Raw genomic sequence first — 23,402 nt, 5'->3', positions numbered from 1 at the left:
TGGTGAGTGTAGAGTAGTTCAGAGTGTGCCTTTATATGCTTTTCCTAGCCTGTCAAGAACTTTACCAGTTTTATCACTGATCTCTTCAAGGAACTTCTTTTTGGTTTTCTTGATTTTCTCTATTGTTTTCCAATCTTCAGTTGCACTTCTTTCGGCTACGATTTTTATTATTCCTTCTCACCTGCTTCGTTTAGGCACGATTTGTCCTTCTTTTTTTCTGATCTCAGATGGCAGCTTAGATGATTGCTTTCAGAACTCCCTTCTTTTCTCGTATGCGCATGCGAGGCTAAAAATGCTCTCGGAGCATCGTGTCCACTGAATCCCACAAATTTTGAGAAGTTGTATTTAGTTCAAAGTCTGTTTTAATTTCCTCAAAGACTTCTCTGGCCTATGCGTTATTTAGAAGGGTTCTGCTGAATCTCCAAATATTTTGGTTTGTGGCAGCTTTTGATCTCTGTTTTTGATTTCTGTTTTAATTCCACTGCGGTCCGAGAGCATAGTTTATAAGATTTCTCTCCTTTTAGATTCGTTAAGGTGTGTTTTATGGCCCAGGATGTGGTCTTTCTTGATGAATGTGCAGGCCGGCGTGAGGGGAATGCATAATCGTGCTGTTGCTGGGGAAGAGCCTTCCGTGGAGGCCAATCAGGCCGGGCGGATTGACGGGGGGTTCACGTCAGCCCTCCTTCCTGACGGTCTGCGGGCGGCATCTCGCAGTTACTCAGGACGGCCGCGGGAGGCTTCGACCGTCATGGTGGATGCGTCTGTTTCTCCTTGAAGTCCCATCAGCGCTCGCCTCACATGTTGACATTCTGCTTTTAAGTGCACCCACAGCGAGGGACGCGGTGTCGTCTTGGAGAACCGACCCCTTTACCACAAGCATTGCCCCCTTCACCCCCGATGACGTGCCCTGCCTGCCGTCCGTTCCGTCTGGATCGTGGCGGATCTCTCGTTCTTTTGACTAGTGTTAGCGTGGCGGATCTCTCTCCATCCCCTCATGCTTAGTCTCTGTGTGTCGTTGTGTTTAAAGCAAATGTCTTGTGGACAACATAGAGTTGAGTCTTCCAGTTCTCTTGTCCGCTCTGACAAGCTGTGTCTCTGACGAAGATTTAGACCATTCACATTCAAAAGATTTTTGATATAGTTGAACAAATATCTGCGTGTTTCTGTTTTCTGTTTGTTGTTCTTAGCTTCATTTATTTGTCTTCCCCTGTTCTTCTTTGGAGCATTTGGTATGTTCCATTTTGCTCCTGTCTTAGTATATCAATCATATTCCTTTTCTAACTCTTCAGTGGTTTTCTTAGAGTTGGCCTCCAGATTGACAACTAACCCATGTCCACCTTCAAATTACGGGATGCTGCGTTCACAGTGCAGGCGCCTCCAAGCAGAGCAAACTGGTTCCTCTCCCTGCCCGTAAAACACCACGGTTGCTCTTTTCTTTTCTTTTAAGATTTTATTTATTTATTTATTTGAGAGAGAGAGGGAGAGTAAGAGACACAGAGATAGAGAGAGAGAGAGTGTGTGAGGCGCGGAAGGACAGAGGAAGAGCGAGAAGCAGAATCCCCACTAAGCAGGGAGCTCGATGCAGGGCTCGGTCCCAGGACCCCAGGATCCCAACCTGACCCAAAGGCAGACGCCCAACCAAAGGAGCCCCCCAGGTGCCCCGACTACTGTTCTTTGTCACTTATCCATATGTTCTTTTTTTCTTAAACTTGATTATGTTCTTTTTTAAAAAAGAAATAATTTTAAGTAAACCTCACACCCAAAATGGGGCTTGAACCCCGACCCTGAAATCAAGAGTTGTGCACTCCGCTGAGCCACGCAGGAGCCCATCACTCATCCATATAGTCTAATCACTCAATGCATCATTATGATTATTTCTTCCAGCGGCAATCTTGTACATCAATTAAAACATTAGACAGTCCTTCCGTTTGTTTATCTCTTCTCTGATGGCTGCTTTCTGCGGATCTGCCATCACCACTGTCCTCTCTGTGGAGCCCTGAACACTTCTTGCAGGTTTCTCGCTGGCAACAAATACATGTTTCTCTGAGGAAGTCTTTGTTTTGATTTTATTTTTGAAGCATAATTCAATGGGTGCAGAATTTTAGATTCTGCACCCATTGAATTATGCTTCAAAATAAAAGCATAAAAAACCAAAGGGCTCCTTTGGTTGGGCGTCTGCCTTTGGCTTAAGTTGGGATCCTGGGGTCCTGGGACCGAGCCCTGCATCGAGCTCCCTGCTTAGTGAGGATTCTGCTTCTCGCTCTTCCTCTGTCCTTCCACAGCTCCCGCACTCTCTCTCTCTATCTCTGTGTGTGTCTCTCTCTCTCTCTCAAATAAATAAATAAATAAAATCTTAAAAGAAAAGAAAAGAGCAACCGTGGTGTTTTACGGGCAGGGAGAGGAACCAGTTTGCTCTGCTTGGAGGCGCCCGCACTGTGAACGCAGCATCCTGTAAGGTTAGTGCCCTTTCAACACTTTGAGCACGTGCCTCCTTTCTCTCGTTGTTCTCAGGCTCCTGAAGACGTGGCTGATGCCATTCCTATCCCCAGTCCTCTACAGGGAAGCTGCGTGTTCTTCTGGCTTCTTCCAAGGCCATCTCTTTGTTTAACTAGGATATGCTTCGTGCATATTTTTGGTGTTGATCTATGGTTTGGTATCTGTTACTAATTTGGGGAAATTTTCAGCCATTATTACTTAAATATTCTTCCTGCTGCTTTCTATTCTTCTCCTTCCGTATTTTCACTATGCAAAGACTTTCTAATTGTCCCCCAGTTCTTATATATTCTCCACCTCCTACACTGTCCTTACTTCATTATTTTTTCTCATCATTTCAGGTTGGGAGGTTCTACTGAGGTTCTACTGACATACCTTCCCTCACGGATTCTCCATTCGGCCGTATCCAGCCTATTTGTGAGTCCACCCAAGGCGCTTGTCATTTCTGTTACAGGACGAAGAATGTCCTCCTTAGTGTGAGGAGCAAAAACGGCCACCGTAACCTGTGTCCCCTAGCATGTGGGCTGTTGTAGGCTGATTAGTTTTAGGAAACAGAAGGCTCGGGAAAGAATATTGACCCTGTCCCTTACTGCCTGTACCAATTTGGACAGAGACCTGCTGTGGGGAGGGAGAGGTCACCACCGATAACTACGGGACGACAAGAATGCGGTGAGGCAAACGCAGAGGAACCCAGCAAAGTCTGATTTCTCTCTGGGCCCCACTGCTCCTGAGGGGCCCAGTGAACATTTGTTTACCAAACACTTTTTCTTTCTCATCTGCCTGTAAGTTGCTTCCGTCCTCTGGTAGTCCGAGACACCCACTCCTTTCTCCGGGAGTCGTTCAGGAGGACACGTATACCTCTTCGTGCCTGACTGTCTTTACAATCGCATTTCTAAGCAATTATGTAATTAATTTTTCTCAATTATGTAATTAATTTTTCTTTTCTCCTGTTAATCTAACTCCTGTTGGTTAACTTCTCAGATAGTCAGAAGAATCATGAAGGATATAGAAAATTATTTCCTCCCTCATCATGTGAGAAATAAAGGCAGAAGAAAGATGTCTGAATTTCCTTTCTATCTATAACCCATTGACAAGTCTTTGAAACAGGCCGAGGGACCTCCCTGTAGGATCTCAGCCACCTCAATCTTAATACTTTGCTAAGGGCACAGGCAATCTTAGCCCGACCTCCAGGAACCTGTAAGTCTACTCTAACATATAAAATTTCCTTTTGAAACTTCCTTCATCTCTAAATCCCCAGAGGTACGTGTTCACAATCATCTCCAAGCATATGACCCATCGATATACATCTGAAGGGTCTCATGACTCGGGTTTTATTAGACAGTAATAGACGACCTTTCCCTAACAATAGCTAGCCCCCTCAGGTTCTGGAAACCTTGCTTCCAAAATTCCTTAAAGACTTGCAGATTTACACCATCCCTTCCCCCTCCCAACTTGAAAATATATAATGGGCCGCGGCAAAGCTCTTTCTGCCCACGGGTTCTACCCCTGTGCTTTGATAAAACCACCTTTTTATACCAAAGACATCTTGAGAATTCATTTTTGACCATCAGCTTTGAGCCCTAATGTCTTTCCTATATCACCCAGCACCAGGATTTCCTTTTGATTCTGTATCCTACTTTCTATGTCTCTGCTGCCTTACGCATCTGTTCTTGCATGTGGTAAACTTTTTCCATTAGACCCTCAACATTTTAATCATGATTATTTGAAATTCCTTGTCTGAAAATTTCAAAATCTGTGTCCTATCTGAATCTCTTTCCTACACTTACTTTGTGTCTTAAGATGTGCTTTTTCTTGCCTTTAGTATGTCTTATAATTTTTCTTGGTTGAAACTTGAACATGGTCTATTGGATAAAAATGGAGATAAAAGACCTTTGGTGTGTTTCATGTTCCCCGGGCTAGGAGTTGAGCTGTATTTCATGCTCACCGTAGCTGTAGGCCTCAGAGGCTTCCAATTCCTATAACGTTCTTGCTTTTGTCACCTCTGATGTCTCTGGGTTTTCCTAATACCTCCCTCCTGCAAGTCTGCACATTCCGCCTCTTTGGACTGAAATCGCTCTTCCTGTGGTGCCGTCGTGGAAGGGGTGGTTGGGCTGGAAAAGGGGAAATGTCCAGTCTTAGGATGAAAGGTCTGTCTGCCAACAGTGCCCTGTGCTGTGACCCTCACAAGCGCTTCTTGGCTTTTTTCCTCCCCTTTGGAGACACAGGAGGGTTGCCGGGGCCTGCAGCCAGCCCATTGCTTCCCCTCCAGCCTAGTAAAAGGAGGCTCTTTCTGCTACAGGGGTTTCCATGGAGAGCAGGTCACTGTGACGGGAAGGGCTACTTTCCCTCCCCTGCCAGAGCCTCCAGGGAGGTTTCCTGGGGTCCTCACAGGAAGGACCCATTGGGGTTCCTGTGGGCAAAACCCACAGTGGCGTCCCCCTCCCCCGGCCATCTCTCACTCCCGTCGCATCAACACCCAGCCTCTGTCCTTTGTCCAAACCAGCACGGAGGCCTTCGTCTCGGTGTGCGGCTCCAGCTGCTGCTCCGGACAAACCGAGCGTCGCCCTGTTTCCGTCTCTCCGGATTGGGGGAGGGGTACGTCCTGCCCTCCCTTCTCTGAGGGTTCGAGAAGACACCTTGGTTTTCAGTTGTTCAGCTTTTTTCTCATTGTAAAGATGAGAGTGGCAACTTTCAAGCTCCTTCCTTGTCACAGTGGAAACCGGATGTCCCTAAATAGACTTTCATTTTAGAATTTACAGAAAGGTGGCAAAAATAGTACATTGAGTTCCTAGATACACCCACATCCAATTTCCCTATTGTTACCTCCTCCGTTCCCATGGTACGTTTGCACAACTAATGAACCAATATCTATATGCTGTTGTTAACTAGAGTTCATATTTTATCCAGATGTCATTGGTTTTCTCCTAATTTCCTTTTTCTGTCCTAGAATCCCATCCAGGGATGCGGCATGACATTTCATCTGCTTAGACATCTCCCGGGTGTGACAGCTGCTCCGAGTGCTGTTGTCTTTCCTGACCTTGGCAGCTGGAGGAGGACAGATCAGGCGTTTTGTAGACTGTCCCTGCACCGGATTCATCTGACATTTCGTCCTGGATTCGACTGTAGTTATGAGTCGCGGGTATGAAGACCACGGAGGGACAGCGTTTCCATAATCCTAGTATCTCAGGGACACGTGCTGTCGACACGACATGTCACTGTTGATTCTGACCTTCCATATCCGGCTGAGCTGGGGTCCTCAGCGAAACTGTCCACTGCAGGGTTCCCCTCCCCGACTCTCCACGCCGTCCCCCTGTAGAGAGAGCCACAAAGCCCAGCTGCCCCAGAAGGGTGGGGGCGACAGGACCCTCGAACTGGTGAGTGAGGGCCGAGTGGGGGTCGCGACACTCTTTACGGGGCGGAGAGAAATATACGCTCAGACATGTTTGGACGCTTCTTCGGCAGATGGACGGGAAGTGTAGACGTGTGTGTGCATCCTCCCTCGGCCTCCTAAAGGCACACACGCACGTGCACGCACACACGCACATGCACACGCACATGCAGGTGAACAGGCCAGACCTACACGCATGCAAACAGGCGAGGGCCGGGGCTTGCAGCTCGCGTGGGAGCGCAGAGTGGAGCTGAAGGTCGGGAGCGCAGACCATGCGCTGGGTACGCAGAGCCCACGCCGCTGGCCTCGTCCATTCTCTGAAGCAGCATCTGAGCCTCAGTACTGAGAGTGTCAGGTCGCAGGAGCAGGCACAGCGCGTCCCCATGTTGTCCACAGGCTGCTAGGAAAACGGACTCTCAAAGCCGCTCGCGCACAAACGTGTGAGTACAGGTGACCTTTGCCGTGAGCCTGTGTGACAGGTGACAGGCTCTGACCCAGCCCGGGGGCCCTTAGGTAGCTGTTGGTGTGTCCCGGGCATGTGGGGGACCTGCCCAGGGCAGAGGCGGTGAGGACGAAGGGAAGGGACTACAAGGCAGCATTGTCAGCTCCGGCTCCCCTCGTGGTCCGCTTTGGCTCCCCGCGTGGTCCTCTCCGGCTCCCCGCATTGTCAGCTCCGGCTCCCCGCGTGGTCAGCTCCGGCTCCCCGCGTGGTCCGCTTTGGCTCCCCGCGTGGTCCTCTCCGGCTCCCCGCATTGTCAGCTCCGGCTCCCCGCGTGGTCAGCTCCGGCTCCCTGCGTGGTCCGCTCCGGCTCCCCGCATTGTCAGCTCCGGCTCCCCGCGTGGTCAGCTCCGGCTCCCTGCGTGGTCCGCTCCGGCTCCCCGCATTGTCAGCTCCGGCTCCCCAAAGTGGACCCTATGTCGTGGGGACCTTGAGCTCCGGCTGCGATGAAGAGGGGTTGAGGGAGGCGCCGGCGACACAGACACAGGAAGAGGAGGAGCCCCCACGGGGGCAATTTCAGGCCCCATGCCACTGAAGGCGCCCTCCCCTGAGCCTTCTGGGACATTCCAAGATGTCCCCACCCAGGCTGGGGCACGGGCATTTCCTCCCACATCCCGTGCAGACGGCCAGACCATCAGCTCCCAGGGATTTCTGGCCCTTGGCCAGTGCAGTGTCCATAGTGGGGGGCCAGTCCCCCAAGAAGGAAGGGCTGAGGGCACCAGCTGCGGTGGGGACACAGCAGCCCCTCGGACAGGAAAGGACCTGTGGGCATCGAGGCAGAGCCCGACATGCCAGCCACAGTCGCAGGACCCTGGTGTGAGGTTGGGGCCGTGTGGACGGTGATGTCAGACGTCGTCCCTGCAGGGTGGACCACAGCAGTGTCAGTCGTGGAGGAGGAAGCAGGAGACAGAGCACTGTGTGTGGGGACAAGACGCCCGTGTGACGTGGAGGAGACCACGGGCCCATGTTCTATGGGTCCAGAGCCAAGCGTGTGCTCACTGAGTGCGAGCTAGACCCAGGCATGGGGAGAAACCGCCATCCTGTTCTCCGCATCTCCACGCAGTCCCCACGCGAGAACCAGGCTCGGATGGTTCTATTTTTATTCAATTCAGAAACAGTAGCCGACGACAAAGCTGAGATGCGAAATCAGGTCCAAACACTTCCAGGGTGGCCGCCTTCAACCTCATGTACGTGTGTCTATCCCTCTGTCCTAGGGTCTAGCTGCCCTTCCGAGCCACCTCCTCCTAGTGCGACTGGAACCGACTTGTGCCCAGGCCAGGCTGGCCCACACCCTCCCTCCTCATGTCCAGGCGTCCCAAGCCAGTGGAGCGTCCGAGTCCTGGCTCCGGCCTGTGAAATCGGGAATGCTTCCCTCACCAGGGCCTGGTGCTCAGAGGGGGCGCACAGCCACCCCCACGGCAGCCAAGGAGCCCAGGGCCCCCGTCAGACAGCAGCGCACTCACGGGAGGGGTCCCAGATGATCAGGGGGCCGGGTCCTGCCCTCCGCACCACCATGGCCCACCTCCACACGGATCGCGTTTGCAGGGGGTGACAGCGGGGTCTTCCAACTCCACGAAGCACCTGCTTCGCACATAGAGAATCTGCATTTTCCATTCTGGGGCAGAGGAGGTTTCCCTTGGCAGTTTGGTACTTTCTTGCCTCCACAGGGCTGGTTCCAGCCAAGTCAGTCCTGGGGAGGCAGGACCCGGTGACGAGGCCACGGGAACAACCTGAAGTTCCCGTACGAGCCCCAGGACACCGTCCCCTGCACGGCTGCCAAGGACCGGGCTTCCTCAGAGGGAAGGACCCAGAGGGTCCGACATGCTGAGGCCCTGGTTCCGTGGTCCAGCCCAGGCTGGGGCCCCTGGGCACCCACCAGCCTTCCGAAGCCGACCCCAGAACTTCCAGCAGGGCGTCCACCCTTCACGTCGGAGCCTGGAAACGTTCGGGTCTGGAGGCAGGGGTGCCGGGAGCTGCACCGTCATCACCATCTCTATTGTAGACACGGCCCCGCTCGGGGACACCCCCAGGGATCAATAATGATCGATTCCAGACAGAATCAAGAAACACCTTGGCTCTCCCTCTGCAGAGAAGGACTCATCTCTTAGCCCGACGGTGGCACGGACGCCCGACAGCCCCACGGCACCTGAACGGTGCCCACGCCCGAGATGGACGCCCCGGTGCCCCTGTCGGCTCCCGTGGGGCACTCACGCCCCTGGTTCACCAGGCCCAGACAGGGTGCCACTGCCTTCAGCCGTTGTGTCCTAGGTTCCCTCAATCTAGAGACAACACTCTCGTCTCGGTGAGCGCACTGGAGGCGGACGTGGTCATGCCATTGGTGCCCTTGAAGACGGTTGACTGTCCTTAGACCTCCACGCAGTCCAGGCCTGGCCACGTCACACGTGCTCCTCTGGCCCTCGTGGTCAAATCGTGGCCAGCCCGTGGTTTACACGTGGGCGAGAACACGGCCTGGGTGGGGGCTGCGCTTGGGCAACAGGCAGCGCGTCACAGAAGAGCAGTCGTGGGCCGGACACTTCTCTCCTAGACCGGCCCTCGGCCTTTACCTACGTGGGGACGGTTGCCGAGGTCTGCTCTTGTGTTGGGGTGTGTGTGAGAGAGAAAGGCAGAGGCAGAGAGACGGAGACAGAGACAAGGACCGGAGGGCGGATGGATGGGTGCCGACCGCCCCCGCCCCACGGCTGCTTGTTCTTACTTTTGGCCTTTTTTCCTGAACGTCATCACCAGGTCCAGGTGACCCCAGGGCCTGGCAGGTGCTCCGTAAACAGGGTCTAAGGAAGGAACACGGTGCCATAGTATCAGGGGTCGGAGTTCAAAGAAAACCAAATAGTGAGGACACCCCTTCCACCACACACACTGACGAGAGAGTAAAACGGGCCGAAGCTTCCATTCAGAGCCTGAATTGCGTCTGACCGCGGCCCCGGGCCCCACGGTGCTGGAAGGCTCGTGGCTGCTGACGGCGGTCTCCGGACACCGACCTCAGCCCGTGGGCTTCTCCCCATCCACCGTCCCGCGGGACCTCCGCTCCACGCGGGCAGCCTCCACTTCCACAATTCCGGAGGCCCCGCGCCCGCGCCGCTGCCCTCCCGAAGCGTGTGCCCTGCACGGGCCCGTGAGTGCTTTAGCCCACGCCCGGGGGTGCTCCGTGAAGTGGAAGTGAGGGTGGTCCTTTCCCTGGCAACATCGATTCTGATGCCGGCTGCCCTGTGCGGCGGCTCGTCTACACCGGTGCGGCCCTCGCCGGCCTCCAGAAGCGAACGAACGAGGGAAGGAATGAGTGAGTGAATGAATGAATGAGCGAGTGAATGAATGAATGAGTGAGTGTGCGAGTGAATGAATGAAGGAATGAATGAGCGAGTGAATGAGCGAGTGAATGAGCGAGTGAATGAATGAACGAGTGTGCTAACGAGTGAGCGCGTGAACCGGCCGACGTAGTGCTTGTCTTGCCGCCGTCCCAGCGACGTTCGGGGGAAACTGAGCCAGGTTTGCCGCTGAGGAGAAGCAGGGAGAGGCGGGCTGGCGCTGGGGACCCACGGGGGAGGCGGGAGCGGAGCCCGGCCGCGCGGTCGCCCTGTCCTCTCAGAGTAACCAGGAAGCTGTTCTGAGGGAAGCGCGTTAATGCAATGACCCCTGCCATTTCAAGCTCCAGAAATCTGCTCCCGCTGCCCTCGGGGAAGAGCCGCATCCGGCAGAAATCAGGCCACTTGCTGAAGAAGAGGAAAGCAGAGCCGGAGACTCGCGTCGCTCACGTCGGCCCGCGTTTCCATCAGGCTCCTCACGCTCCCGTGGAGGCCGGAGGTCGCTGGAATGTGAGCGGCCACCCACGGCTGCGGGGGCCCATCTGCAGACCTGCTGTGGCTGTGGGCAGGCGGCGGGGGGAGCAGGGGACACGCGGGACAAGGACATGGGCCCGGCATCCCTGGGGACCAGGACCCACACAGCCGGGCTTGGACACGAACCAGCCCCCGCAGTACAGTCTCTGTCCCTCCACGTCCCTGTGCTGTTTTGTTCTGTGCCGACCCCCCCGCAGGCAGCCTGCCTCTGTGAGGGGACCACGGTGACCACCCGCGGTCCTGGTCTCCACGCGGCCTGTTCCAGAGTCTTTCAGGAGGGGCTTCTTTCTCTGAGCAGCTGCTGGATGGCCCGGGCACCCATCCCCAAGCACACTCGGGGGCGGGGGGGTCCCTGACTGGTACACACACTGTTCAGGTGCGTCAGTCAGCTCGGACTGTATAACAGATGGGGCAGCGGGAGGCTGAGGCGACAGACACTGATTCTCCACGGTCCTGGAGGTCAGGAGTCTGAGGTCAAGGTGTCAGCAAGGTTGTTCCTCCCGAGGCCTTTCCCCTGGGCTTGTAGATACCTCCGTTGTGTCCTCACATGGTCATCCCTTGGGTGTCTGTGCCCTGACCTTGTCTTCTTATAAGGCCACCAGCCAGATGGGGCCAGGGTCTCCCAAATGTCCTCATTTTACCTTAATCACCTCTGAAAAGGCTCTATTTCCAAATACAGTCATGTTCTAAGGTCCTGGGGTCAGGACTCCAACATAAGGAATCGGGGGGCGGACATGTCAGCCCATGTCACCAAGTATGCACAGTGGACCCCTGAGGCTTCCGGGGTGAGAAGGGTCATCCCACCACGACTTTAAACCACAGGGCACAGTAAGCTCTGGGACTTTCACCAGACTAAGAGACTGGCATTGAGGCAGGAGAAACTACGGGGGATATGTGTTTGCCCCACGTGGTTTCCAGGGCTGACAAGCAGAAGAGGAAGAAGGCACTGGGTCCCTGCCCAAAGGGACAGACAGAGGCTGGGAAAAGGTTGCCTCAGCCGAGCAGAGAGCCGATGGCCCCAGGCTGACCCCCAGCCCACCAGGCCCCACTGGCCACAGGGCTACACCTGCAGGTGGATCCAGGCTGGGCTGGAGCCAGTGCCTTCCGGGGGGTGGGGGGGGATGCACCAGGAGGGACAGAGCCCAGTGTGCAGGAGGGACCGAGCCCAGTGTGGACGGAGCACCGTGTCCTGGCAGCTCCGCAAGGAAACGGCATCCGCATGGGCATCTTCAATCTCCGGGGCGGCAGAGATAGATGCACTCCCTGCTCATCCGCAGCCCCTGGTCTGACGTGGCGTGGCGTGGCATGGCTCCTCTCAGCCGCGGGCCTGCGCCATCAGGAACATGCGTGCACGGAGCTGCCCCTGGGAGGCTCGTGGGCGGGCGTCACATACTGTGCTGGAATCGCTAGCCCCAGCAACAGGGCAGATCAAGAAATTAGAAAAAATCCATCCCAGTGCAATCGCCTTAGAAATGCAGGATGCGATGCTATGAACACAAACTCCTCATAGACCGGCTGAGCTTTCAAGACGGGGATAAAGGGGCAGACAGATGCGCGAGCAGGAAGACACACAGGAGAGCATGGCCCACGTGGGGCCAGAGGTCAGGTCCAGAGCAGGGGCCCCAGGACGCTCTGTGGGGCACGCAGTGTCAGCCTGCGTAAAGCCTCGTGAAATCTGTTCTCTTCCATCCTTTTCCCTCAGGATTCCATCACGAGTGTGAGATTTGGGAAAAGGCAGAAGTAACAGAGGCCATTGCTCGCTTAAACTGGTGATTGGAGATGGAGGCCAACAGACAGGAAGGAGCCTGGCAGGTTCTAGCTCGTCCCCACGCGGCTGCATACCCGGCTTCTTATTGGTCTGGGACGGGCAGACCAGCGGCCCCAGGCCCCGGCTGAGGATGCAAGCCAGCGGCAGCAGAGGCAGCAGCAGCGGCTCCCGCCCCCGTGTCCTGTGTGCACCATCTTTTGGCCTCGGTACGTGGCCGGACAGACGTGGCTTTCTGGCTTCAGGTCCTTGCTCTGTTCCCATGACGCCCTTGCCAGCCTCTGTCTTCTCCAGCCCCTCCACAATGGCACCGTGTTGAGCTCTTATCCGACCTGCTCCTAGCACTCCCCACAGCGGGCCGGTGCTCACACACGCCGTGAGGCAAAGTAATCAGACACGACCAGGTTCCCGAGACATTTGGTAACAGCAGTGGAAGCAAAGATGCTCAGATCCCAGTGACACAGGTGCGCGGGAAAGAGCCGGAACCCCCGTCAGAAGCAGCACAGAGAGTGTGTTATAATGAAGCCTGGCACTCGGCACCCGCTCTCCTGGCTGACCCCGCCTGGCACGGGAGCTGGCCCCACAGAGGTCTCCAGAAGGGCAGAACCTTGGGGAGCAGGGCTTCTGGGGTCGGCCTGGCTGCAGAGCCCCGCCACGGACAGGGGCTGGATGATTCGATTCAATCAGGGGGTGCGATGAATCTGGGTATGTCAAGTAAAGCCAAAGAAACGCAGACCTTTGAATCCAGAAATTTTAGAAACCACCAGTTTCTAAACCGGTTTCTAATCTAGTCTCACCGCACCGGTTAAACGCTCATTAACGGGGTGCGCGGAGAATTTGTTATATTCATACGAAGGAAGACCATCAGCATCTAAAACGAATTAGCCGAAACTGCATGGATTTCTATGAGAATAAAACTCGAAGCATAATGGCGAGCAACAAAGAACAAGTTGTGAAAGGAAAGATAACAATCCTGTCAACACAGAGATGTTAAAGCAATGGGGATCAATAGAATCTCTTATTTACTCCTAAACACAAAAATGGGGGGGGGGGACACCGGAGGCCAGACTCGGGAGACAGAGGAGGGAACTGGATAAGAGGCCAGAAAAGGTGGGATCCCACTGAACTTTAATGCATTATTTCCTTTAAGAAATGCTTTTGAAAAAGTAAGAAAATAGAGCACTCGAACAGACGGGGGCATGTTCTGGATTATCTTTGCAAGCTGAAAGCACTCGAAAGCATCCGCAGTATGGGAGGCACTCGACGCATAATCACACACGTGAAGTGTTTGGCTCAGATAAAGGGTGGTTGAGAGTGGGTTCTGGTCCCTCTTGTGCGCTGAGCCAACCATCAGCTGAGCCAGAGACCAGGTGTCGTGAAGCTGTTTCTTGCCTGATTTCCTGATTTCCCTTTGTCGTTCAGTATTGTTGTCATGCAGCCTTGTTTGCCTGAACGGTAAGTTTGCAAGAAAAAAAGAGCGCATTCTTCTTTGAAGACTCTGTCCTTTTTTTGATAATTTAAGAAGTTTTTTTTTTTTTTAAGATTTTTTATTTATTTGAGAGAGAGAGTGAGAGAGAGCATGAGAAGGGAGAGGGTCAGAGGGAGAGGCAGACTCTCCACTGAGCACGGAGCCCCATGCGGGACTCGATTCCGGGACTCCAGGATCATGACCTGAGCTGAAGGCAGACGCTTAACCCGCTGAGCCACCCAGGCCCTAAAAGTGGTTTGCTCTTGAAATGCATTGCCCTCTACGAAACTGTTTCAGTAAACTTTGTATTTCAGAAGAGTTTCAGACTGACACAAATGTTGCAAGATAATAGAAAGAGTTTCCATCTATGCCACACAGTAGTCCTTTTTATTAACATATGACATTAACGTGGCACTTTTGTCACAACTGATGAACTAAGACTCATGCGATACTATTAATTAAAGTTCATACTCAACCCAGGCTTTCTCATTCTTTACCTAACGTCCTTTTTTTTTTCTAGGATTCCACCCGTGGTGCCACGTTACTCTGTCACCATGTCTCCCTAGGTGACTCCTGGTCCAGACAATTTCTTAGATCTCCTTGTTTTTAGGAAGCTGACAGTTTTGAGGAACACTGACCATGTCATTTCCTAGAAGGTTCTCAGTCGGGTTTTACCTGATGTTTTCCTCATGGTTAGACCTCAGTTCTGGGTCTGGAAGGGGAAGGCCACAAAGGTGACGAGCCTTTCCCTTCGCATCCTATGGAGGACACGAGCCATCCACACAACTGACCACGCTCGCGTCACCCTGGACCCCCGGGGCTGTGCTGTGTCATTCAGGCTTCCCCACCGCAGGGTCGCTCCGCTTTCCACGGGGTCCTCTCTGGAAGGAACTCGCGTGTAAGGAGCCAGGAGCCTCGCTCCATCTTCCCAAGGACAGAGCACCCGCACTGATGTGCGAGACTGTTCTGTACGGGAGGTGAGTCTTGCCGCACCGGTTAACCCTGCAATTCCTTCCGTCCAAGCACGTGGGGGTATTTACACTTTGGGCTGTAATGCAACACTCCCTCGTCAATGCTGTTGTCCGTATCTGTCTAGCTTTGGCTGTCGGGAGCCCTTGGACGAGGCCCCAGCCCCTCTGTTTCGGTCCTGAGGGCTCTCAGACCACCTGGCTCGACGGGCTGCGGTTCCTCTCCAGTCCTTCCGGCCCCGCTCCTCCACTGAGCCTCGCTTTCCGTTTTTCATTTTGTTGGTTTTTAGAGAATGGTACCAGGAACCAAAATCCAATGCTATATATATATATATTCAATATAGTATATATAATCATTGCCATTAGGGTGTCAGTGCTCCAAGACCCTCCCACTCCAGAGCGAGAAACACACGTGTCGTGCAAACCCATGAGTATCGCACACCTATAAATAGCCCACATGTAGCCATCTGTGTCTATATTAGGCTAAACATGAGCTCATCGTGTCTGTCACCTCTCGGATCATTCCAGCCTCTTCCTGCCGCGTCTCTGCAAATCCCACTCTGACACGGTGAACCCACCCGCCGCCCCTCACTGAACTGGTGGGTCCCAGGACAGGGACGCAGCAGTACTAGAACCGCCCACCCACTCCGCGCGGCACGGCTTCCTCTGGTAGAGGGCAGGTCTCAGGCACCGGCTCCGTCCGGTCCCGACGTTCGCCCCCCCGCCCCGATCCCGAAGGATGGCTGGAGCCACCAGACACCAGGAAAGGCAAGGAGGGATCCTCCCCTGCAGCTCCGGGAGGCACTGCCGGCCCGTGAGCACCTCGTTTCCAGACGTCTGCTCCCCTGGGCTGTGAGAGGACAGGTCTGTGGTTTCGGAAGCTCCGTGTGTGTGACGTTTGGGAGGGCGGCCCCAGAAGTGACGGCCGTGGGCGTGTGTCTGGGCAACATCACCAGTAGCACTTCCTCCCTCCCCCACCCACGCCGGCACCCCCAATCCACCTCCTTGAGCCCTGTGCCACGTGGACGATGAGTCTCCCCCTTCGGCTGGTCGACGAGAAGGCTTCGGGGGGCCCCAGTCGGCAAAGTGTCTCCCCAGCCGGGACGAGAACTTGGAATCGCCTCTGGCAAAGTCCTTCGCCGTGCAGAGCAGGTTTTCCCTGGAGAGAAGGTTCTGGCGTGTTTCACAGGGATTACCCCTCCCCTCTCCGGCCAGACTCAGCCCCCAGAATTTTCTGGCTGTCCGGCCAGCCCATGCTCAGTCTCCAGCAGCGTGTCAGAATAACAGTCTATGCACCCGCATGTGGCTCTGGGGGCTTCTGCCTGGGTGAGCAGATCCTAAGTTTTATCGCTCTGGATACGCCTGTCTCTTGTGTACGGTGCTTTGCCCTTGACCTGCGTCTTCTGATGGTTCCTGAAAAGTGGTTGGTTTCTAGATTTTGCAGTCCTTTCCTATAAGGACGAGAGTGGTGATGTCCAAGGTTTGAACAAGCGGGAGCATGGAATGCAAGTCCCCAGTAATGTGCGATGTGTATCGTGCGCGCTGCACTATTAGATCCCAGCCAGAGACAACAGTTTATTAGTTAATTTGCCCTTTGAGGGCCGCTAGGATGGGGGATTCAGAAATATCCAGAGCTGCTCCCTCCAGGAGCTTTCTGAGATTAAGACAGAGGGACCTGCTCCTATAGCTGGCTGTTCTCAGACTCCGGAGTGGTTCCGTCCTCCGGGCAAGGACAGGAGATGCCTTCAGCCCGGCCTGCCCTGAGGCCACAGGGAACTTCCAGCTGAGGACTGAGAGCTTGTAGGCCAGGCACTCACTCCCCAGTCCAAAGTGTAACAGGAGGGAGCAGGAAAAATCATGGCACGCAGAATGGATGGGAGTTGGGAGCCTAGTTTTCATGCTGTGAGATCCGAGAATTGTGCACAAAAGCGTAATTAGTGGGAGAGAGGTTTTTCAAAAAGGAAGGGCTGATCAAGGGGGTTCCTCTCTCTTTCCACACTACACACAGGTCAAGGGCTCCTCCCACCAGCGGCTTTGTGCTGGGGGCTCACAGAGATTCCAAGAGCCTGACTCTCCTGCTCTGGTTATTTTTATGTGTCTTTTGATGTGAGAGCCATTTTAGGGAGTTGTGGGTTTGGTGTTTTTTTTTTTTTTTTTCTTCTCTAACTTTATCAGCAATGCACCCTGTGCAAGCAGTATTTTTATGAATTTCTAGTCTAATGCATTAGAATTAATCGATATGAGGACTGTAGTCTAACATATAATCACAATTTTGTGAAGGTTTTATAGCAGCTTAAAAGGATGAGAAGAGGGACCCCTGGGTGGTTCAGTTGGTTAAGCAGCTGCCTTCGGCTCAGGTCATGATCCCGGCGTCCTGGGATCGAGTCCCGCATCGGGCTCCTTGCTCCGCAGGGAGCCTGCTTCTCCCTCTGCCTCTGCCTGCCACTCTGTCTGCCTGTGTTCGCTCTCGCTCGCTCTCTCTCTGATAAATAAATAAATAAAATCTTAAAAAAAAAATTAAAAAAACCAAAAGGATGAGAAGATGATTCCACGCCATGAAATGTTTGCTCGAGACGAGTTCCTGCACCTTCCTCACGAGTAAGACCGTCCGGAGTCTCAGGTCTCCGATTTACAGATCGTCCATACGGCACGTCGTCTCCTGTGAGTGAGTTTCTGCTCAGTGATGTCTCTAGTTCTTAGCGTTGTGTTTGTGTATTTTGCTGTTAGCATTTCTTATAAAATGTTCAAGAGGACATGTCCTCACTGAGTGGTGTGAGAGGGCTCTTATCGACACACAAGACCCCTCTTGGTCCCCCTGTGATCGCTGCTTTGCATTTGACCTTTCTCCTAAATCCCTACAGCCAGGCCCTCCTGTCTTTTCTTTTGCTTTTTTTCTTTTCCATCCATCTTACTTGCTGTTTTGTCCCCAGCCTTTCCACGGTGAAGGGACAGAGCTCGGCCATTAATCAAACTGGGACTTCCATCCTCACTGCTCACTTAGGAGACACATGGCCTTAGGAAAATCACTTAACTTTTCAGAGCCCCTTCTTCGCTTGTAAATTAGGAACAATAATAGCTCTTCACGGGGTTGCTGGAAGAATTAAATGAGATGGTGAAGTTAGGGTCCATCCATGAACGATTACTTAGTGAGGACAGGGTGGTGGCCCCGTCGGATGCAGGGATTCAGGAGCGACGGAGGCGTGTGATGCCGTCGGGGACCCGGTGATGGGCTGGAATGAATATTCCACAGGACACTTGTGTGCAAATGCCACTGGTGGGAACTGAGAGGTTGTACGAGCACTCACGAGAGGGAAATCCAATTAGGAAAGGCCTGTACACTGTGTTGCCCCCACTACACAGTACCAACGTGTCTTCATCGCCGCTGTCAGTAAATGACCACTGGTTCCCTGTCTGTTTCCTGCAAGTGCCTGCTCCACTTTACCCTAATCTGGGGGTCTTTGTCATTTAACAGGAGGGTTTAACTCATTAATATTTATTGCCATTAAATAACGTTTTGTCCTTCGTCTGTCATTAAAATGTAAAGAGCTGAATAGGAAAAATATTAGGAACAAAATGGCATCGTCTTAATATCCTCGGCACTTCCGGAGCGCTCATCCGCCATTAAGGAAGCCAGCGACCGAACACATCAGTCAGCGACGAAGCACCCAGCGTGAAAAATGCTCAGCCTCACAAGTAATTCTGAAATGCAAATGCGGACAATTATGGAACTTTTTTTCATCCTTCAAATTGGCAATTTAGAAGCCTAGTATTTGATGTTAGAGAGGGTGGAGGAAAAGGCTATCTCCCCCCCGCCGCTGGAGGTATAAACCAAAATGGCCTCTCTCCGAAGCAATCTGGTAATATATGGGAATCAAGTTAAAAGAGTTTATACCCTTTAATGCCGTAATCATACTTCCGAAAACCTGTCCTCGGGGGCAACCGGGATTTAGACAGAGGTGTTCGCGTGTGGACGCCCGCGACAGCTGCTGTGGGTGAGCCACCTGGAGGGACTGGGCTGAGCACACCGCCGAGCCAGTCCAGCCGGACCCAAGCTTGCTTGGGGATTTCTGCGGAATTCCAGGGACCCCTTCTTCCAGAGGGATGCCAGTTGGTAAAAAGTTTCTCTGTGTAAGTTCGTGTGTAAGTGGCTTTCAGAATGCTAACGGAATCTGCTCGAAGAGCTTTTCAGATGTCTGTCTCATGCTCAGGACTGCATTTGGTGTTGATCAGACAGGAGTCCCACAGTGACTTTCCTAAACAGGTGTCCTGCTGGTGATGGTCTGCACAGAGTCACTGGCTCCCCAGGCTACTCCCCATCTTCGGCAGGTGCTGGAAAAGGAGTTTCCATCACATCCAGAGTCATGGACCCAACCTAGCCATGACTGCTGCCTTGGATGAAATGTTCATCCTTGGTGACAGTGTTCTCAACCTGACCAGGGACTTCAGGGGGCCCGCTCAGCTGTGCCCCTCTTGTGAGTCTGGTTGCCCTCCTGCCCAGGCCCAGCTCCCCAGGACTCCGATTTCTGCCCCGTGGAGTGGGCGGGGCCACACCGGCCTGGCACCCAGGACAGGGACAGCCTCTCCACATGTGGCCTCGTGTGAGAGACCCTAGGGACCTCAGAACCCTAAACTCAACCCTCAACCTCAAGGCCATCATGGCAGCACATTTGTCTACGTTGGAGACATTTCTTGGATTCTTAGCTCCATAACGGGTGTTTAGACACGAAGTACGGAGTGTCCTCTCGCTTTGGGTCCCGCAAACACATCAGGACCAGGCCTGCCCACGCTTCCCCTCTCGTTGGAGATCTGGCAAATTAGCAGGCGTCCAAGAGTGTCCCATGACGTCTTCTGAGATAACCAGATGCAGAAACCGAAGAGCCTTTTCTGTCTGTGTTCTAACTGCTTCCCAAATTGTCGGAAAGAACACGCTGCCTCTGCGCTTCAGCAAGCCAGCTCAGTTTGAACAAAGAATAGCACACTTGAAATCCTTTTGTTCATTCAGAAACTTCAGGAAGAAGTCTGAGGTATGCGTCCCGGTGATCTTCTCCCACACTTAGCAGCCGACCGGAGGTTTTTCTGAGAAGCGACACAAGAAAATCAAAATACGTCTCATCAGAGTGGGATTACTCAGCAGATGAGTAGAAGAGAGGCGCGTCATCCGCCCACGCAGTCGAGGGGCAGGGAGGTGTGCGCGGACCAGCTGCCCCGAAACCTGAGCCGGAGCTGGAGAAAGGGGGGACGCCGTGGTGGTCTCAAGCACCAGGCTTCAGGCTGTAATTGAGCGATTTGCCCGTCCGACAGCTGGATTCTTTCGGACCAGACTTTTCTTTCTCTTGAAACACAAGTTAATGTGTGAATCTCTGTGTTCACATTCAGTGGTCTGATTGACAAAAAATAAAGAATGTATTTTGCGTTTTAAAAGTATTAGGCTTATTTCCCTTAACATGAGATTACACGTTGGGACGAGAGCCAAGGAGCCGGCAGGGTCTGCCGGGTCTCCCCCTGCCCTGGTCTATACAACTGGTTCTGAATTGTCTGGGTGTGACTTCCGAGCTGAAAGCCACTCATCACTTCAAGTACCAAACTGTATCGCAGCCGCGGGTATAAAAGTGGTCGTACACGTCTCTTCATCTTTTCTGATCCTTTCTTGCCCCAAGGAAAAGTTTTTATCACCTTTCTAAGGAATTTAGTAGCTGTGAGTTATGAAGTTCTGCGTACCTGTCTTAGCATTTGCAGAGGAGCCCAGCCAATGACTTCCCGTCCCTGAAGTCGGTGCCAGCCTCGGCCGAAGCCCAGAGTCCTGGGACCGAGGCTGCCAGTGGGACACGGGTGCTTGAGGACACCCAGAACAGAGCACACTTCCGCTAAGTTCATCCGTTTCTATGAGATTTGCCGGAAGACCACAGGTGTGGGCGTCCGCCTGCCCATTCCCGGCCCTCTGGACACGACCCCCTGACCCCGGGACTGCGTTCCGGCCATCACCTGTGTGACCTGCAGGACCGGCCGGACCCCGTGCCTGGCCCAGCCTGGCCCCGCACCCTGTCACGGCGGAGCGAGCGAGCAGGGCGGAGATCTGTGTTTTATCGGAGAGGGACAGTCCGTGTGGAGCCGCTTCTCTCCAGACACCTGTGGATTCGGCTCACTCACGGGGACTTGCGTTCCGGCCTCGTGGAGACGCGGCTCCAGAGCCCGCTTGAACCTTCGTGTTCATCAGGCAGCCTGCGGCCCCTGCCCCTGACCAGCCTACAGAAAGGGCTCAGAATCCTGCTGAAAGTGAGGCCGAGAGCAGAGGGCAGATGACCCCGTCCGCCAGCAGGTGGGCGATGGTGACCCCCGACCTGCGCGCGGGCAGCAGGTGAAGAAAGGACCGCCGGACCCGGAGGGAGTCAGCTGCCACCTTCGGGGCGCCCGTCGCCCTCCCCTGAGAACATCTCTCCTTCCCCGGGACCCGGCGAGTAGAGAGCTAATGAAGACAAGGGACTCCGGGCACTTAGGGGGACAATGACAGAGATGGAGGAGTCCTTGATGGGGGGGCCAAGCGGACGCTCAGTTCCACATGCTGGGGCCCCCGACACTTGCCGCGAGCGCAGGCAGCCGGAGCCCAATGTCCAGGGCGGGGTTGGCGGGACGGGGCCGGAGCAGCCCCTCCAGCCGAGAACAGAGGCCGCCCTGAAGGCGCCACGGGCCGTGTGGACCACCCAGCGCGGAAGACAGCCAAGGGCGCTCCTCACGCAGACTCAGAGGAGCTCCGCACCTGCCCCGTCAGGGCCTGGGAGACTTCAGAACGTGGCCTGCCCTGGGCACAGCGCGGTCACCAGAAACGAGTCCTTTGTTTTATATGAGAAAGCTTCCTCCCCAAGGCTGGTTTCCAAACATCAGCTCTTCTGGAGCCGTGTTCCTCCCCTTCCGTTGCCCAGACCCCCACCCTGCTCCCTTGGGCCGGCCTCGGTTGCCTGACTCTGTGGGGCTCCCCTAGTGGCATGCGAAGTCTCTTTTTCTCCTGTCAATCTGTCTTCCGTGCCCTCGGGTAGGCCAGCCGACCACAGGAGGGGGGAGGAGCAGCCTCTCCTGGCGGCAGTGAGCTCCGTGCGGCAGGGATCCTTCTCGCCCAGACCTCCCTTCCCTGTGGGGTTTCTGATGGGGCTGCGGGGTCGGGGAGGGCGTCGAGGCAAGGTGACCCGCTCCGTGACATCAGTGAACTTCCAGAAAAGAGACGCTGCTGCAGGCCCGGTGAGAGAGGGAGAGCGCAGGGCGCCGGTCCAGGGCAGAGACGGGGCCGCACTGAGATTCCGCCTGCCTCCTGCCCTGCCTGCGTGAAGGCCCCGCCGCACCTGCCCCCAGGCCAGCCACGTTGGGATGAGGGCCAAGCTTCTGCCCCAGAGCCCGGGCCCAGACCTGGGGTCTTTCCCTTCGCTCTACCTCTTTGCCCCCCAGAGAGGAAATCTCTGCAGGAGGACTGGACCCCCATCTGGGGACACGGAGCAGCAGGGGCCCGGAGGGCCAGGGAAGGAGGGACACTGAGTCTGAGCAGCTCGAGAGTGGGCTCGGCTCCGGCAGGGTCCTCCCTGCGTCCACCCCCGCTCCTCCCCGAGCCGCTGGGCGCCGGACTTGCCAGGCACATCCCCGGGGACTCCAGGGGCCACGTGGTGACAGATCTTAGAGGATCGAGGTGTGGGGCTCAGGAGGAAATATTCCTGCTGAATTTGGAGGAAACGAGGTAGAAGTGTCCCTGGGATGTGAAACCTCATTAAATGGAGCCGGGAGCCCTGCGTGGGGGCTCACCAGGGAACCACCCCAGCAGCCTCACGAGGGAGATCTCGCACGCAGGAAGGCATCCCCCACTTTGGAGACAGTGAGGAAGGTCCTCCTGCCCCCCAGCCAGAGGCCTGGCTTGCAGCCAGGGGGAGTCGCCAGCCCTCCAACTCCTGCTCTTTGGGAGGAACGCTTGCCCCAAACCAACCTCCCCACCTTCCTCCTAAAACCTCATGAGAGCAGAGCAGCCCTTTGTCTCTGTGGGCTTGCCTGCCTGGAATCACAATTCCCTGCCGTTCCCGAATAAACTCGTTTTGCTGGTGAAATAACCGGTATTTTATATGGAAGTTTGACGCAGTGCAGGTGCCCGGGGAAGGCTGGTGCCCGGGGCAGGAGCAAGTGAGACAGACGGCGGGGGGGGCTTTCCCAACCCAGGGGCCTGGGGGGGTCGGGTCTGCCCCTCATTCCGTCTCACAGAATGACCCAGACCAGCCTGCGGAAGGGCTCTGCCTCGGGACAGGCGTCTCTGCCGTGAGGATTATTTTGAGCTGCTTATTTTAAGAAACAGCAGAAGCAAGAGATGCTCCGAAGACAGAGTCACGGTTCCCCTTTTGTAGGGGAAACGCACGTTGATAAGGGGACTCTCCCGTTCGGAGGCTGTCTCCTTCTGGGGACCAGGACGAGGAGGAAGGCTCCAGGACTCTCCGCCCTGGGGAGAGCTGGACGTGAACGACCAGTGCCACGACCTCAGCCCTGGTTACAGCGTGCCTCTTGGCCCCTCTCAGGGTGGCCCCCCACCCTCCCTTTGCCTGTGGCTGGAGAGGAAGGGAAGGGGGGGGCTGGGGCATTTCGCACAGTTACCCACTTTTCCCGGGTCTCTGCCCAGGTGCACAAGGGGTCTAAGTGAATAAACTCCTGGTTTTCACTTGTTAATTAGTTTTTTGTCACGGGGCCTGGCAGGGGGGCTGGGGGGCGGGGGGCTGTCCACCAAGAACTCCGAAGGGCCAAGGAGAAATTATCTGCCCTGCTCTACAAGGTCATGTCCCCAGGCTCGACGCCAAGACATTCCCCAGTCCGGGGGTATCCATCGGTATTATGAAAAACAAAATGTAAATGATAACATCAACTGATTTGCTGAAATCAATACTGGAAACAATGAGCATGGGGGTCTGTAACAAAGGGGTCTCCTCCCCGGGTTCAGACGCGCTGCGGCACAAT

This window comes from Mustela nivalis (assembly GCF_964662115.1).
Source record: "Mustela nivalis genome assembly, chromosome: 7".
NCBI classification, from domain to species: Eukaryota; Metazoa; Chordata; class Mammalia; order Carnivora; family Mustelidae; genus Mustela; species Mustela nivalis.
Note: the sequence above shows the minus strand (reverse complement) of the source record.